Source organism: Melanostigma gelatinosum, assembly GCF_949748355.1.
Source record: "Melanostigma gelatinosum genome assembly, chromosome: 6".
Lineage (NCBI taxonomy): Eukaryota > Metazoa > Chordata > Actinopteri > Perciformes > Zoarcidae > Melanostigma > Melanostigma gelatinosum.
Genome location: NC_136639.1, coordinates 22,209,054 through 22,227,069, shown reverse-complemented (window position 1 = coordinate 22,227,069; position 18,016 = coordinate 22,209,054). Strand labels below are relative to the sequence as shown.

Genomic DNA, 18,016 nt, shown 5'->3' with positions numbered 1-18,016 from the left:
TTACTGTGAGTATACATCCTCGAGATAAGCAGCGGCACCACCCTCTTTGATGGGCGGTGCCGCTGCTTTGAGGAGATGTTTTTTTTTTATGTTGACATACGACAGCATCCAGTGTATACATACTTTGCAAACATGCCGAGTATGATCTGATCAGACAAATTATTAGTCTCACAGAAAGGAAATAATAGCAGGAAGGGGTTTGTACACATCTCATATTTCTAGATAGTTTTAAATACGCTTGTGTGGTTTATTGCAGAGTTGCATAACGTGGGAGTCTGCAGTCTTTAAGAACATTTAAGTAGCGTGTCAATAGCAATGCAATGATCGGAGGTCCCAGTGTATTGACTGCAAATGATCCCGTGGCAACCTGCCACAGGGTAAAATTGATAGTTGCATGGCCAAACTAATGCGGAGTCTAATTTAATAAACCATGCAGCTTTAACTGTTTAAAGTGTGAAAGACAGGACATGTGCCGTACACAACAAGCTTAGTTTAGCCCATCTATGGATATTGTATAATCTGAATTTGAGCATTTTCATAACTTCTCTCACAACACAAGCTTGTTTAAAGGCGCACACGTCTCCACTGATTGATTCAACAAAACTAAGTCAAAATACAGCAGGCTCACGCTGATTAACATTGTTTTTCCCCCAAAAAATATGTCGACACAACAGTTTGCCGACAGAGCTGAGTGATAACTGATGCTGTGACAGAGGAGCCCACTGCTCTGTGTTCAATGTTACTGACAGGGATTCAGAGCTTAGACTGTCTGGTGTTATATTGCAGTTCAAAATGTAAAACGCATATTTATGTAGGAAGATACTAGTTGATTACCCCAGCAGACTGATTAGGAGTTTTCTACAATTCATGAATACATTTCACATTAATAAATCGGCGGTGCCATCGGCAATCATGTTCTCAGTCGTTGATGGTTGATATTGAAAGATTTAAAATATACCTCTTTTCTCAATGAGATTGAGCACCAGTGTGGGGAAAACAGTTTGATTGCTTTATTTCTTTTGGAATGTCAGTGAAGGCGTCTCTTTGAGCTGAATTCCTGTCGCTGGCTTTGAAAGTGCTGCAATAGTCGAGGAGTGGCTGATCCCTGAAGTTATCTGTACGACAGCTCCTCATTTCATCTGGCTGGAGTAGCCTCATTATTTTCCCCTTCCAGTTTGGATGCATTTGTATTCGTTCTCCCAGTTTTAGCATTGCAAACGATGTTGATATTTAATGCCACAAGCAAAGAGTAACTATATAGAAACAGCCAATCTTCTCGCTGATGGTCTTGTTGACTTATGTAGGTCATATAGAGGCATCTGTATAAAATTGATAATGTTTCATTGTCTTTAAAAGTTCCTCACAGCAACTTTAAGTAACCAAATGTAACAGGGATGCTTTAAGGAATCAAAATGAATCAGTAACGGGTTATATTCCACTTGCAAGATTTATTTTTTGACAAGAACTCTTTTTTTATGTTTTTTGAAACACCCACCTGATGTGTGGGTTGAGGTTTGGCAGAAAAAGGATGAAATGGCGTAAAATGAGAGCAATTGAAAGCACAGCTGAGGCCTAATGCAATGTTTTTGAAGCTCTGAAAGGATCAAAGATATCGTGTCATTTCACCCTCTGATGGCGTGGAGAGGAGGGAAGCCTGTATCTGTGTCATGTTGATACACCAGCTAATACACATCTCAAGTGCCCGCATATGTGGGTGAGTGTGTAGCAACTGTTGGCAGTTAAATGGATTGACTCTATCAAAGTAAAACGCAATGTTCATCCAGCGCTGGTTTTCCGAAAGAGCGTGACTGAGTGCATCAGCGAGCGCGGACGCGCGCCGCACGGCAGATAGAAAGCAGTTCACTACAATCAAATGAGCTCTGAGTCAGAGGTTTTCTCTCCCTCACATCTCATCCCTCTCCTCTCATTTGTCTTTGCTCGCGGCACTGATATCTTCCCATTACCTCTGATTTGGCTTGTCTGGTTGTGAATACCTAATCACGCTGAAGATGCCCCACTTTCGTTCCTTGAAGGCTTCATTTTTATCCCTCTCCTCTCGTGGGAGATGTGGACGGTTCATACAGGCGTGAAAAAAGCCCTCGCATGTCGTGACCTTTCTGTGCTCGCCCACCCACACGGACACACATCTGCTGAAGTTTTGTAGAATATTAAATATGAATGGATCTCTTTACGCCCACAAGAGCAGAACTATAAGTACCCAAACACCCTTATTTTTTTGATAATCATTGATTTGCGTCTTTTTGGATATCCTCTCCTTTTACTCAGATTGGTCTTAAATGCTCCGATATTGTTCACCGAGACGACTGCAGGCTCCCTAACATGTCCTTTTGTTTCCTTAGAGGCAGCGCTGAATGTTCAGACACCAGTCAGACAAAACCTGCTGCTGCTTCAGAACAAGGTAGGACGAACATTCCTCTTCCAAAATGCAGAAAGAGCCCATCCCCGATTCTTTGTAATCCTCACCAGTGGATGTACTGGGGGGGGGGGGGTCTCTGCTGCCCTCGGGGTTCGTCTTAAGGCCTTGGTCGTGGAAGATGGACTGAATAAGTAATTTAGTTGCTGTATTACAAGAAACCATAGCAACAGTGTAACGTCATCACTATCGTAGTTTTTCTTGTCGGGGGGGGGGGGGGGGGGGACATTCGTTGAATATTGAGTGTGGTCTGTTGAGAGTTTGTGTGTGAAAATCAAAAGGGGTGATAGCTCAGATATTTGACTACAGATGAGTTATCACCACACATAAATGATATCTCTTCACGTCTACTTTATGACGCTGATGATATACGCGTTGGCCGTCTGAACTCTGGAGTTCTTTGTAGCACATTCAGGATCTCTCTTCGTTCACACAACTGCACTATGAACAGGGAATATGAGCACAGCCCTAGTTTTCATATGAAAAAAAGACTCTGCTAACTGGGCTGTAGCCAGTGGTGTATAAAGTACCCAAAAGCCATACTTGAGTAAAGATACCTTACTGGAAAATGACTCCAGTAAGTCACCTATTAGATTACTACTTGAGTAAAAGTCTTAAAGTATCTGATATTTATTGTACTTAAGTATCAAAAGTAATTTTCTGATGTTAAATGTACTTAAGTATTGAAAGTAAAAGTACAAGCAAATGCTGTTCATAAAAAAGCAAAGGGTCAGAATTTTGAGAATTATGAAGTTTATTCTTTTAAGTGCTGTGGCATCATGACCAAGGACATGGAGCTGTGTTGACAATAATTGGGTTGGCTGTGATCCATCCAGGAGCAACAATGTGCAACATAATATGTTGTACATAAGTATACTTTTGCATCTACTATGAACTTATCATCATAATTCTCCGAAAAGCAATGTGAAACTATGAAGTAGTTGTAACAGTGCGTTTATAAGTATGGTCATTCCGACTAGAGGATGTAGAGGACAAATGCATAATATTGTGTTCAGCAAAAAATATCCACTTGATGCATCAGGTCAGTGTTTAGAGAAAGGACACCTGCCTTGTAAACTCCTATGGGCCTGATTTGAACACAATAGGCAAAGGATTTGCTCAAGCTGAATCTGCAATTGGGCGACTGCTACCATCATAACTCCATCTGATCATCCACAACATGACTCAAATATCAAAACATGATCAATACTAAAGCAGCACCGAAAGTAACAACCCAGTCAGTACATGAAACTGAAAAATGTCCTGTTCATCTTCAAAATACAATTCTATTAGAATGTAAAGAAGCTACATTGTATTAGAATGTAAAGAAGCTACATTGTATTAGAATGTAACTTCTTTACATTGTAATACAATGTAACTTCTTTACATTGTATTACAATGTAAAGCAGTTACATTGTATTAGAATGTAAAGAAGCTACAGTGTATAGAATGATTCTATTGAAGTTATTCCTTTTGTAAATGTTTTAGACGAGTCACGAATCACTTTAAAAGAGTGATTATAGCTGATTTAACTTACAGATATGAGATTGATCTTCTCATGTCACTTTCTTTATACAATGATATAAATTCATCCCCGTTTTATTGATATCTTACGAAAAGTTACTCCTCATTTTTCGTGCGTTTTTCCTGCAAAAGTCCAGCAACATGAGTCTGTTTTTGCTTGTTACATGCATACTGTCTTTTCAAAATAAACTTCCATCTTCACAGGAAACAACGAAGGTTTAGGCGATGAAACTACTTAGTTAGGTTTAGGAAAAGATCGTGGTTTGCATTAAAATATCTACGGCAGTGGCGTTGCTTAAGTACGGAAGTCACGTCACAAATAAATCAACATTGGCTTCTTGTTTCACACACGGCACAAACTGCGGCCTCCTGGAGGAAACACCAGTGTTAGTTTGACCCCATCCACCTCTCCTCATCCCACCCGTCCTGTGTGGAATTCTACTCATGTAGTTGCTCGCTAGCTATAGCATGTAGCATCCTGGGCATCACTGGGAATCAAAACACCGCGGCTTTGAGAGCACTTTTTTGCAATTGCGCATTAACGTGATGAACCAATGATTTAACTTGCAAGCTTGGACCACTGATTCACCAAACTTGCTTGCTTGCAGTCTGTGTTCCACCACAGTCCCCGACACTGCTCTCATGATTCATTTTGTTTCTGAAGATAGATTTGATTTTGTAGCGAGTAACGAAGGTTTCAGGGGAAATGTATTGGAGTCAAAGTATCAGTTTCCTTTGCAAAATTAATGAAGTAAAAGTCAACAGAAATATAAATAGTAAAGTAAAGTACAGATATCCAAAAAAACAACTTAAGTACAGTAAAAGTATTTCTACTTCGTTAATATACACCACTGGCTGTAGCCTATTTGCACGTGTACTATTTGCACGTGTACTTTGATGTGCTGTGCCTTGTGAGTGTGCCAAGGGAACTGAAGCAGTAATTCATGGTATCTGGTGGGCGATGATTGCATCTGTCTCGCTCTACATGAGTGCTCTTGATGGAATCATGTTAGTCCATGCATGTTCAACTGGATGTGTGTGTGTGTGTGTGTGTTTGTTTGTGAGTGTTACAGCTGCAAGTGTTCTCAAAACTCAGTTTGTGTCTTTCACTTCTAAATTTCTTTTCATTTATGTAAATGTTGCCACATAACGTCACTGACATCGACATTTTGTTTGCGTCTGTGGGCGGGGCATGCTGTCGTGCTCTGTAATTCATGCACTGGTCCCATGAACAACTTAATCACAGGGGAAGACAATCGGCACCTGTTGCGTGGGATTAAAAAGAATTGAGCCCCTAATAGTGTTAACTAAGAACACACAACTGTTAGTCTTACGGCTGTAGCTGATGATTATTTTCATTAGTTGATCAACTGTTTAGTCTGTAAAACATTGTGACCAACAGCCTAAACTCCAATAATACAATTATAATCAGTTCATTTTCTATTGATTGACTGATTGATTATTGTCATGAGACTATATAGTGTGGTTGAGATTGGCTGTAAAAGGTACAGGCACCACAGTCGTTGTACAATACATACAGTGAAGATGTCCTGGACCCATAATATCAATGTTGTTCAAAACCTGACTGCGAGTTATCAATAAATGTGAAAGGGAATGTGCAGAACGTGGTTAGGTTTTGACAAAGGTGTGTCTGAGTGACTTACGGTTGCAATGACAGGAGGAATAAATACAGTACATGATGCGTTGTTGTAGCACCCATTAGGAGGTACGGTAGGTAAACATACACTATCTCTATGTTTCTACATTTTTGGATTAGAGCCTGGCACAGAAATATCGGTATCTGCGCTTGTGTTGGGCAATAACAGACAAGAAATTGCAGTGGAAAATGTGTTTGAATATTTATGTTTTGCCAAATTAAAAAAGTGTTTGATAGTTTGTCCACCATAAAAAAACTTGCAAGTGCCTTCATTTATTTAACTGAACTGAAAGGCCCCACTCTGTACATATTTAGTTTATTCAAAAAAGAAGAATACAAGTCGATGCATACTTCTGATACATTTTTATTCTCAAGCATTGATATCCTTGATGAGCTTCAGAAGTACCGCTTCAAAAATAATAGTCATAAAAGTAATTTCTAGCCTGTTCTTTTGTATTACAAAATTTGAATCGGCAACATTGAAGACCATTACAGCAACATATCCAGTAACTTAAAGTCTGTGAGTGAGAATGTAGGACATCTGTTTTAATGACCACTTAAGACATTAAGTCTCGGTCCTAAGTGAAGCCTTCACGAAGCTTATTTTAGTCTCTGCTAACTCAAAGAGCTGATTGTACCTCCTTCTGTATTTGTGCGCCACAGTCAACTGACCCCCCTCCTCTTCCTGAGGTGTCACTGACTGCAGAACCACAGGAACAGGCTTGAGGGAGAATTATTTTCCTCTCTTTAGCCCTTTTTTATTTTTATATTATCTCCTCGAGCACATGCTCTCGCACAAAGCCAGTATTCTCTGTCTCAGCTACTCATCATCACACTTTTGCTCGCCGGGAGACAGTGAGTGGGCATCTATAAGTATCTCTTTATCTTCTGACCCCTAACCACCACTTCCACCACGTGCCATGATCTCGCAACACTTGTAAACAACTGTTCATCTCAAACTGTGCTAGTGGTAGAATGTTTCCCCTCAAATGTCATCTACACCGGTTTCTTATTGCATTGGGTGACGTGTAAGGGCTCGTATGAAGAAGAGAAATGCAAAAAACAGTTACCAGTGATGATATACGTTAATAGACTGAGCATCCATGTTATTGATTGAAGGGTGAATTAAGCTCGCGAATGGATCCCAACAGATGAATCGGCTGTATCGGCCGTTAATAGCGCATCACAGATGCATTGGCATCGTTGTAGATGCTGACCAATAATAACGTGGACTTGTAGCACAGAAATAAATAGATAAATGTTTGTGGTAGGTACATAGTTTGTCCACCAGAGAGCACTGCCAAGTTTATTTTTTAACTAAAATTTGTCAAACAAAGCTTTCAAGCTGCACCTACAAATGAAAAATAGGACTCAGGTGAAAGTGAATTTAGGTCCACTTTCTGCCCCTGTTAAGCACTTAGTGACTTATGTCTTTAAAAAGCGCTTTATGAATACATCTTACTTGCACTGTTCTGCGGTCAGGACGGAACAGCAGACCAGAGAAGACGCGGTGGAGACCTGCACACTCATATTCCACTATTTCCAATATCGCAATATTCCGAATTTGATATGGCTCATGTAAACTACATATTCCGTTTGAATATTCTGAATTAGGCCTTATTCCGACTGGGTCATTTTTCGATGTCGACGTGTGGGATATGCTGATATTATTTGGGTTCTTCCTGTTTACAACCAGCTCAGTGCATTGTACACAAATCAACTTGCCAATAGTTTGCAAAGCTGGAGTAGAGATGCATGCCCAAAAGAAAAGCACACATTGCTGGTGGAAGAAGAAACACAGCTGCATCTAAGCATTATGAAGGAATTGTACATCAACAGGTTTTGGGATATGCACGAATATCAAAATGACGGCCTTTTAGAGAAGGTGGTTGAAGGAATGAAAGAGGGAGGCTGTGTTTGCACGGTTGAAAGAAATGTAATATTTTGAAGCAAAATGGCACAAGTGGCTCCTGTCGTTCAACTTTTCCATATGTTGACGTGATAAAAATGTTTGGGGGGGGGGGGATTCACTGGCCCCGGTGGTGAGGATGTGGCATTTTACGTTGATCAGAAAATGTACGGCATGCAAACGGGAATATTAGTGGAAATATTCATTTTCATTAGCCATGTAAACGGCTTATTATGAATATTGTACTTTTTTGCAATAAGATCCAGGTGAAGTGAAGGTAACCGTTACTCGTGTTGATGACAACTCGTCACTCACTCACATGCACCAAATATTCCGTTTTTTGCCCTTATTTTGAAAAATACAATATTCCTACTAAGCTGTTTATGTGGCTAATGAAGATAAATATTCCTATTTACAGCAGTGCATTTTCTGATAAACATAAAACTGCTGCATCTTGATCACCGGTATCGCCATTCTAGGCTGTGTTTGACGGGTGGACACGCGAACATGTTTATAATGTCTACAAAAGTTGAAACACAGCCTCCCTTTTCCGTCCATCACCACTTTCTTGAAAAGGTCGTTGTTGTGATATTGTCCCACATCCCAAAACCTGTTCATATCAAAGTCCTTCATACTGTTACAAACAAGTGCAAGATATTTCGTTAAGTTGCCTCCTAGCGAAGACTCTGAATACTTTAGGTGCCCTCTAGTAAGCAGTTTCCCAGTGTATGTGTCCGGGATTTTATTGTGAAGGGTCTAACGGGAGGAGTGAAGCAGTGATGCACTGTGTTTGACAAGGTTGGAGTAATAAAGTTGCTGCCGTCTTGGTGCAGACTACGGAGCCTCCCTGTTAGTATTTTAGTAACCTTCATAAAGTACAGGCTCAACGTAACCCCCGGCTAAAGAAGCTAAAAGAAAAGCTTAGCTTAGTTTGCCACAAAGCTCAGCTTAGTTTGCCACAAAGCTCAGCTTAGTTTGCCACAAATCTTAAAACGTGGCAAATTTTTGTAAACTTAAACCGAGAAGACAGGACGAATGATACTGACGGATGTCTGAAAATCACAATTTTCCTTTTTATCCATAAGTCTGCAGCAAAGCGTTTTTCTCAGCGACACAGGTGTAGGTAGACCCTCGGCTCTCATGAGCCGAGAGTGCATTTCAGAGGAGCGAAATCTGTAGTGCGTCAAGGACTCGCTGACGTCAATTCACTTCCACGCCGGTGACCTCCGTGGACCGTACTCCTTTGTGGCGCTTTGTTTGTGCATTGTTTCTGCCACTTCACGGCGTAGTGCCTGCAGCACCATCACAGCTGTGTGGTTTGGAGAGGCTTGTGGAGTGTTTATTTTTTTCAATATCCCGGCAGGAGTCTGCTTTTTAATAGTGCACGAGTGGCTTCATACCTCTACCGAATCAACACTCTAGTGGTGTTTTTGTGATGTCTCCCATTCTACCTCGCCATTTTCAATTTCACCGTCCTCTTCTTACACCGCTCGTCTCTCTTTATTAATTTGTCTCCTTTTCTTCTCCCTCTGTTCTTCAGTTTCTGTGGCAGTCATCTCAACACTACGCTGCACCGCTTGGGAGCCAGAGTGCATTTGTTGAATGTTTACACATATCCCTGATAAATTGCTTGGCTTGATCCCGGAGAGCAGGCCTGCTATTAGAATGGTTTATCTGATTTGGTGCTGGGGGAAGCAAATTTGCCATTATTTTTATGTGATTAAAAAGGAGTCCCATGGGTTGGCTTTTCATTACTCTGTGTTCCCAAATCTCAAGGGCTGTTGGGTTGTAATTTGCGATCTTCTTTTTCTTGTTTGGATGTAACTTTGCACCCATACTGTGTGTGTGTGTGTGTGTGTGTGTGTGTGTGTGTGTGTGTGTGTGTGTGTGTGTGTGTGTGTGTGTGTGTGTGTGTGTGTGTGTGTGTGTGTGTGTGTGTGTGTGTGTGTGTGTGTGTGTGTGTGTGTGTGTGTGTGTGTGTGTGTGTGTGTGTGTGTGTGTGTGTGTGTGTGTGTGTGTGTGTGTGTGTGTGTGTGTGCCAGCCACTAGGGGGACCCGAGGCATTGGTTGTCCATCTTCAAACTAGAGGTGCACCGATTATATTTTTCTTGGCCAATTACTATTTGTGTTTTTGTAGTCTGACCGGTCTATTCAGTTTTTTGCAGATTCCGAACTATAATTGACTGCGAGGCTCCAGACTCACCTTTTTTTTTGCCCCATGTCCTGAAAAATACCGTTATCGTCATCCACAGGGGTTAGTTGCATAAAACACTGAATTCAAATGTTTAGGCAATAAAAGATTGTATTTTTATTTTTGTGCTTGTTTTGATAAAAAAAAATTAAAATCTGAGCATTGGAAGTTTTAATTCTGTATTATAGGCTGCTCAGTGTTAACGTTAGGAAGCTAAACGGCTCATAATTCCCTCTATTAATATCTAACAATTAATTCATGAATAAATCAATTAATTAATCTGATTAATAATCAACGGATGAATTATGAATCGTCGTTAGATGCAGCCCTAATATATTGGTGCTGATACTGCTGACAAAGACATTCGTGTCAAATAAAAAAAGTGCTCCCGTACTCTGCAGTTCTCACATAAACATTGTAAAGGAGACCTTTACCTAGATTACCTTCAGTTGTAGCTAAACTGGTCGATACAAGTTATATCATATAGATTTATTTGCCCTCACATAATCCCGCGATCCAGTTCTTTTGCTTACATTCTTTCACAGTCAATCATCCACCAAAGCATTATTTTGTTGCTCTCACATTGCCATGTTATTATTATGGGGGCGGGGGTCTTTCTCTATTCCCATGACATTAATCAGCTGCTGCACAGGGCTCTCAACTTTGTATTTGTGTGTGCATGCTTGAGTGGAGACGGTGCACTAATGGCATTGTGCTAAGTGTCATGTCCAACTCTGTTTTCTGTCTCCGTTAGGTTGACAGCTGCTTTTTTCAGTCTGGTGTCTTGCTTTGCTCTAATCACACTACTGTAGGGTGAAAGGTGAAGTTCCCAGCACTAGGGAAGCAGACCTGAAGGAATTACTGAGAGCATGTGGATATAGTGCAGAAAAATACAAAAGATAAAACGCTATGTATTTCAAGTCAATGTCAGTACGAGGGGTGAATCACAAGTTTCATCAGGATACGCTGCTATATTTATTCTTTGGACAACGATACAATGTTTGGGGCGACCGTGCCGCACTGGGTTAAGAGGTCGTCTGGGAACCGGAAGGTCAACGGTTCGATCCCCGACTGGGACGTGTCACGTGTCGAGTGTACCTGAGCAATACACTGAACACCTAACTGCTCCCCGGGCGCCTGTCATTGGCAGCCCACTGCTCCCTATATACAGGGATGGGTCAAATGCAGAGAAAAAATTCCCCCTTAAAGGGATAAAGATGGTATGAATTCTATTCTATTTGCAATATTTTAAAATGTGTCATGACACGATTTCAATTCAGGGGCCTGTGATCAATAGGAGACAATATCATCAAAAAACTACAAAATATGGTTTGACAAGTTTTTGTTTTTGGGCTCTTCCAATCATTTAGATGAAAAAATTATCTGTTGTTTTTATTAACAAAACAGAAAAGTAAATCCTTTTGTTGGTCTGGTTGCTGGTCAAAACCGGCTTGTCACGAAAATGAGAATAGCTGGTCCACCTTAAAGGTCAGTCCGCCTTAAATGAACCTACACTCTTTGGTGCTAACTTCACTTTAAACTGCCATAGAAATGGTGCCTACATTGGTCTTCAAATGCGTCATATCTCTAAAATCTGTACAACCTAAGCTAAACGCTTATGTAAGTCATTAAACCAGAATAATTGATAAACGTATCATAGTTGTGTCCTAAATTAAAAAAAACATACAAGAATCTTTTTTTCCCAAAAACTTTTACTAAATGAAAAAAAGCATATTGATCCAAAAGATTTATTAATGCAGAAACATATTTCTTAAAATGTTCAAGTTATTTGAACTATGCACGTTTTTTGTTTTTGACGTGCTAACTTTCAAGAGCCGATTGAGTACAAAAGCTTTTTGATAGTTCATTACGCTCCTTGCGTAACGCGATGTCATCACGACTGACGACTTGATGACGCAACAGACGGGAGCCGTTGCTTTCTGCTGAAGGCTCTAGCTATTACGCTTTTCCTTCTAGATCGATTCAAACAAAGATCCTCTGTGGCTTTTACGGGCAATACTCCACCGACGTTTTGTACAGCACGTAACGTGATAAAGTCATCATGAGCATACAACACGATTATAGGAAAGACAGAAGTCCTAATTTGGGACTTGAAAGCATCAGGATCGGATGTCTTTGGGCCGTTACACCAGTGGGCAGGATCTGTCCAGGATCTGTCCTGGAGTGGTGCAGGGTTTGTAACAATAAAATGTGCTCCGCGGCAAACAAACATTTATGATACTTTCATGTTTTGTTCAGCACATGAACACTACTCTTTATTGTTTTGAAGGGTGTATGCAAATGGCAGAAGTAAAAAGCTAACTAACTACACCGTCTGTGGTTGCCTGAGCGCGAGAAAACACACGTAGGCTGTGAAAGCAGACTAGTCAATGAGATGTTTCGAAGTCTTTTTTTTAGCCACCATTAACCTTGTTGAGATCACGTAAAAAGCTTCAGAATTCATGAGAGGGGTTTTATCTCTGAAGCTTGTGTTGACCACAGACCTTGTGTCAGGCATTGAACCAAAAACCCATCGACTTTGAGACGAGGGAACCAGAAGTGCTCATTTCCGGGTTTTAGGACAAATTCCTGCAGCACTCTATTGTTCCAACTGGAACCAGAACCTTCTAGAGAGATAACGTATCACTTCTGACCTGTGAACACCTGGGGGTCCCTGAGGAAGAGCTGGAGGAGAGTGTAGAAGGCATGATGCCACCATGACAAGGACCCTGGATAAGCAGGGGAAAATGAATGGCTGGATGGGTTGGCCAGTCCATTTGTTCCAAAGCCAGTGCTGGCAGGTTCAGAATGCTTATCATTGACTTCTTTCAATGAGGAAGCACAGCAGAACACAGAAAGAGCAAACAAGGCCTTCGCTTATCTGTTTGCCTTTGTGTAGCATCATTATGCTTTCTAGCAATTATTTTCTGCAGCTTTGCCTCCTGTTTACATCAACATAGAAGGACAGTCTTGTCGGAGGGAATTCAAAACCGGACAGGTGACAAATTTAGAGAAAATCTTGCTTAAATGAGTCAATATAGACACTTCTATACAGGACACTAAGCGGTCTGCCAGCCCACTGACTGAGAAGGCACGAGGAAAAAGGGTTATTGCATCTTAATATTAATAATACCAACCTCCATATTTATTTATTGAGCACTGACTAGATTGTTGTTTGCTCAAACAAACCCCTGATTATAATTTCTAAAATATATTTTTGTGTGCTCTACATCTGCCATTGCTCGCGCAGGAAAGAGGCACAAAGTTACCGTCATATCTGAGGAGCACCGGAGTGCAAAATGAGTCTCTTGCCACACATTTATAGCCGCGACAATATTCCTTTTACAAGCGACACGGGCTCGCGCTGATTCACGGGGTACTAAAACATTTTGAATCAATTAGTCAGTGGCGTCATTCTGAATCGCACAGCACATCCGAATGCTATTAAATCACGGAAATAGTTTTCATCACATCAACGCCAACTTTCATACCCGGTTTTGATCACCAGCTATGTCTGTTTACAAATCATTACCTGCCTAGAAGCTGACAAGTGGCACATGTTGTCACTTGATTAGAAAAGAACAGATTGCTGTAATGTCATTGATGCATCAGTGCGAAGCAAAACGTTAAAAAGCAGTCGAGAAAAATGTAAATTGTTTTTCGTGTTGCCGTCATACGGAGTAAGTCATTGTCCCATTCAACACTGATGCATGTAATTTCATGGAAATTGGGCTTTTTATTAGTCATAGAGAAAGAAAACTATCTTTCATTCAGATTATCTCTCACACACACACACACACACACACACACACACACACACTTGTCTTTCTTTACTTGTAAGGATCCTTTTCGACATTATGCATGTCCTAACCCCTAACCCAAACCATAAAGAGGACACACAATCGCACAGATTCTTGTCGGCATGGCGTATTAATACAGGGGATTTTTGCAGCCACATTCTCTTCTCTTCCGTTTTCTGTGACGTCAGCTCCAGATCTGCTCTCACCCAGGTGTGCTGCATGTTGCGTCCCACTCTATCATAACTTATAGACGTGTGGCCGATTGTGTTTCTCATGAGCACAACATAACGGCCCCTAAACGCCATATAAGGGCAGATGATGTGCCAGTTGCAAATACTCTGGCACATGCCCAAGAATGGGAGAGATGCCACCAAAAAAGGCTGTAAGAAGAAGAACTTCAGCAGTAGTGAGATGGAGGTACTGTTAAATACACTTTAACAAAGTAAACACGTGATTTTACAGAGCGCCGGCGCTGGTGTTGCAAGGAAATCAAAAGGCGTTTAAGAGCAGTATATGAGCCGTTGAAAAGCGGAACACACTGTCATCCAAGGTTTTTATAGTCTTTATTGGGATCGCTAATAGTATTTATTTTGGCCACGCAAGTTTTGTAATCCTCAAATTGAAATGTTTCCTTGTGTTAGACAATGTGTTGATTGTGAAAACAAGATGTGTTTTCCCCTTATCTAAATAAGAAAACATTGGTCAATCTCAGAAATCAATGGGTACACTCAAATTAACAAATCATGGATATACCAAATAAGAGGAATTTAGTTATTATATTGCATCAAGGTCCATTGTGTGTAGGGCTGCACAATACAAGGGAAACATGCAAAATGTGATATTGTTGAATATTGCGACCAGAACGGTGGTTGTTCTCCATAATTGACTCACCAACGACAACATTTGCTCGCATTTGGCGACCGGGGAGTGTTAATTCCAGACTCGTAACATGCGCTGTGTGCTTGTTGGTTTAAGTTTGGGCAGGAGCTTAGCTCCTTTCAGCAGCACTAGTGAGAGCGATGAGCACGGCAAAGGTTCTGGACGTACACTGCGTGTGCTGAAGAGGCGGAAAGGCGGTGTGCTTTCCCCCAGTAAGATATAGGTTTTCCAATTACTCGCCATTGTCTTTTCTTTCTCGCTCTCTTCCCCTTGCACTGTGGTGATTAAATTGGCTGAGAAATGTAATATCAGAAGTTTTAGTTAATTCGATTCTTTTGAGACTGAGGCTGCGGGCTAAACTTTCTTTCAAATGGCAAATTGATGATTGTTTTTGGCGTTTTTCATCCCAGCAGGTTTTTTTTATAAGGCTAATAGAGGAGGCATGGCGCAGCATGAACAGCCCAAGGTAGCATCTAATAGTACTGTTTGTGTTGCATCCTTTATTTCTGCATTAAGCAGCGATCATGAAGTCTTTTGAGGGCAACTTAATCATAATACGCACAGGATAATGAATTTTCCTTTCTCTTATTAAATTCCGCCAGATTGATATTCAAGGTACTATTAAATATGCATGAGCACTTCTCAGTCGCTTTAGTAGTATAGTAGTAGTATAATTTAACTAGAATCTGCAGAGCAACGAGTATGAAAGAAGGTGTTTGTAGTGTGGGATGCTGGGACGATTGTGAAACCGGAGTGTTTCTCAGATTAACGTACGGACGGAGCCAGGGAGAAGAGAAGCTGACACAGCACTGATTTAGGGCGGAGAGAAAAGCGGCGTGGAGAGAATCAGCCTGGACAGACGGGTGAGGGGAGGGGGGAGTAAATCAGAGCTCCAGAGGACTGGGAAATTGCACCGCCTCAGAGGCTCCGAGAGCCGGGATGGAGGGATGCTGATTGATTGAGGAATGACTAGTCTGTTGTTTATCACTGGAGTTAAGATGGTGTTAAGTAGCCTTATGCTGCGGTGAGAGAGAAGTATGAGACAGGCAGAGGAGGGATGGGGCGGGTGGATGAGGGGGAAAATAATTACAGCGCGGTGGAGGTTGGCAGCTTAGGGGTTTAAAGTGAGAGGCACGTACTTTAGAGAATATTGACAATATGAAGTCATAAGTGAGAGTTATGGGTAGAGGGCGATTACTGGGTACAAAGAGAAATCTTTATCTTTGCCTTGCGGAAATTAAGCCACTGATCCATTTTTCATATTGCAAACAATCCTTTTGTCACTACTTTGTTGTAACCAGGAGCAATGTGTGTTTTCTTTTTTTTTTTATCCCTTGGTGGATTGCAGAAGAGGGCCGCTTGTTTTGTTTCGCCTGTGTGGGAACCCTCTGGAGATTCATTACACAACGCGCCGCACTCCCCCGTGCGATTTAGAATAAAGACTATGTGAGAAAGGGGCCCGTGTTTTTGAAATACTGCTTCCAGCAGGCATGTTTGTCTGGCCCTGCAACCGCCGATAAAATGGCACACTGTGGTAGTAAAGACGTTAGGTGCAGATTGCTTCCATGGCTGTCTCATGCAAAACTGCCAACCGGGGAGCCCGACAGGAAATATAGCCCCGTAGTTTTCAATAAGTAAACTCTAGAGCTGCACTAGCATCAAAGGGTAAACTTGTTGTAAGCAATCTCCCCCACCGTCGCGCTTAAATTGTGCTCTAAACAACATTCAACTGTGTTTATGCAAAATGTTCAACTCCATAAGCCGACAAGTGAGAGCAACAGAAAGGTGTGCCGAGTTCAATCTTCCCTTCACTGGAGCATTGACTGTATACCTTATGTTCACACGGTCATGAATACATTATAGGAAGAGGGTTACCGACTTAGAACATCCCAGAAAGTCAGAGTGACTATTTATGCAGATATGAGCTGGAGTATAAAATCCACCAACAGCATCCCCTGGATCTGATTGGCTAATATTTACACTGTCAACATCCTCCTCACCACAAAGTCCATGCACTCTAGAAAGCCTTACGGACGGATCATAAAGATCATAAAGCTGCTAGAGGCACCTTCTGATTGGTAGTTTCTTTACCTTTTCTCTGGCCAGGTGATATGTTACCAGCACTGTTTGTCTGTAAGAATTTGACCCATTGATGGTCTAAGGACTAATGAGGTGTACAAGTAATCGGCAGTGTGCAGGATATTTTTTTGGATTCTTTTACTGTCGACCGTCTAAAATTCTTCACACAACTACCGTACTTTCCGGACTATAGAGCGCACCAGTATATAGGCCGCACCAGCTGATTTTTAAAAGAAAAAAAGAATTTGTACACAGATACGCCGCACTGGTCTATAAGCCTTGTGTGTAACCCTGAGTGTGTCTGTGCCCCCCCCCCCCCCCCACCACCACCACCACCACCACCACCACACACACTTATTCTGTTGAGTCTATTACATTTTGAAGCCTCTCTAAGTCTAAATCCATTTCTCCTTGTCTGTTGATTCTATCTCATACATCCTTTTCAGCGAATGAGTGTACAGAGTTAAAAAAAAAAATAGACACTTAGTTTGAGGGTGTGCCAGTCAGTAACTGCAGATACATCTTGTCTCCACAAATGACTGTCAGAAATGTAATGGAATTGGTCGTGTGATCCATTTCCAGCCCTCTTTGAGAGGCTTCAGCCTTGTGATCGCCAAGATAACATCTCACTCTCGTCTCCGCAGGATACCAATGTCATACTCGCCCTCGTCTCTGACTGCAGCACTTCTACATGGAATCAATTGAGCCGCAAAACTTTCTCTGCTGCCGCTTGAGAGAAAATTGCGAGTTCGGCGAGTAATGTGTTGCAGTGGGTTAGAAAACCTGGAAGGGAAGATGAAAGTCCTGAAATTCGTCAAAATAATCCCAAAGGTTTTCCTCTTTGTGAGTTTTCTTATGAAACAGGTGTTCCTCTTATCCTGCTGATATGAGAGCTGGGAAATGGCTTCAGTCCCGTCTCATTTACATTCATATGAAACAAAGAGTCGTAAAAGGTAACCAGCCTTTTCATTACACTTCCAGTAATTTGACTTGGAACAATGTGGTTTCCTTATCCGCGGCGGTGCAGATTTAATCTTCTTTGACCCGCTGACGGCGATAATTCAACAACTGACTGATCGTGATTAAAGGTCACAAGTGTAGTCATTACAGCGCACAGGTTTAAGCTGCCGTTTGGGGATCAGTCAGAAAGCCAATTTGGTGAGTGGGCGTTCATATGAATGCTCACAGGTGTAGGTGTTTGTGTGCGAAAAGCACCGCTGCTAATTCATCATGTCAGGAGGATGCACTCTTGAGGTTTGTTTTGAGGTTCAGAGAGTCTCCTGGAAATGTTAAGTTCTCTGAGGGTGTTTCATGGAAGAGACGGCGATGTAATGAACGTCAAAAAAAAACCAACCTGTTCAACATGCGATCGAGGAGCAGCTAAATGACATGACATGATGTTTGCACGTTGTCACAATAACGAGACACACTTTCCAGCTTGTTTCCGTTGACTGTCACAGCATGCGATAGAAACATTTTGTCATGCCGAATAGAGCTCTTCAAATGCTGACATATGTCAACATTCAATGACCGAATCACCCAA

At 41.5% G+C, this 18,016-nt stretch overlaps 1 protein-coding gene across 1 annotated transcript in view; it reads left to right on the top strand.

Annotated features, from left to right (window-relative positions):
- The window catches only part of gpat2 (glycerol-3-phosphate acyltransferase 2, mitochondrial), a 104,367-nt gene that overhangs the window by 2,505 nt on the left and 83,846 nt on the right, over positions 1-18,016 (top strand). The window contains exon 2 of the mRNA XM_079269548.1: positions 2,361-2,419. The gene's annotated coding sequence lies outside the window, so the exon portion shown is untranslated. The remainder of the gene's footprint in view (positions 1-2,360; positions 2,420-18,016) is intronic.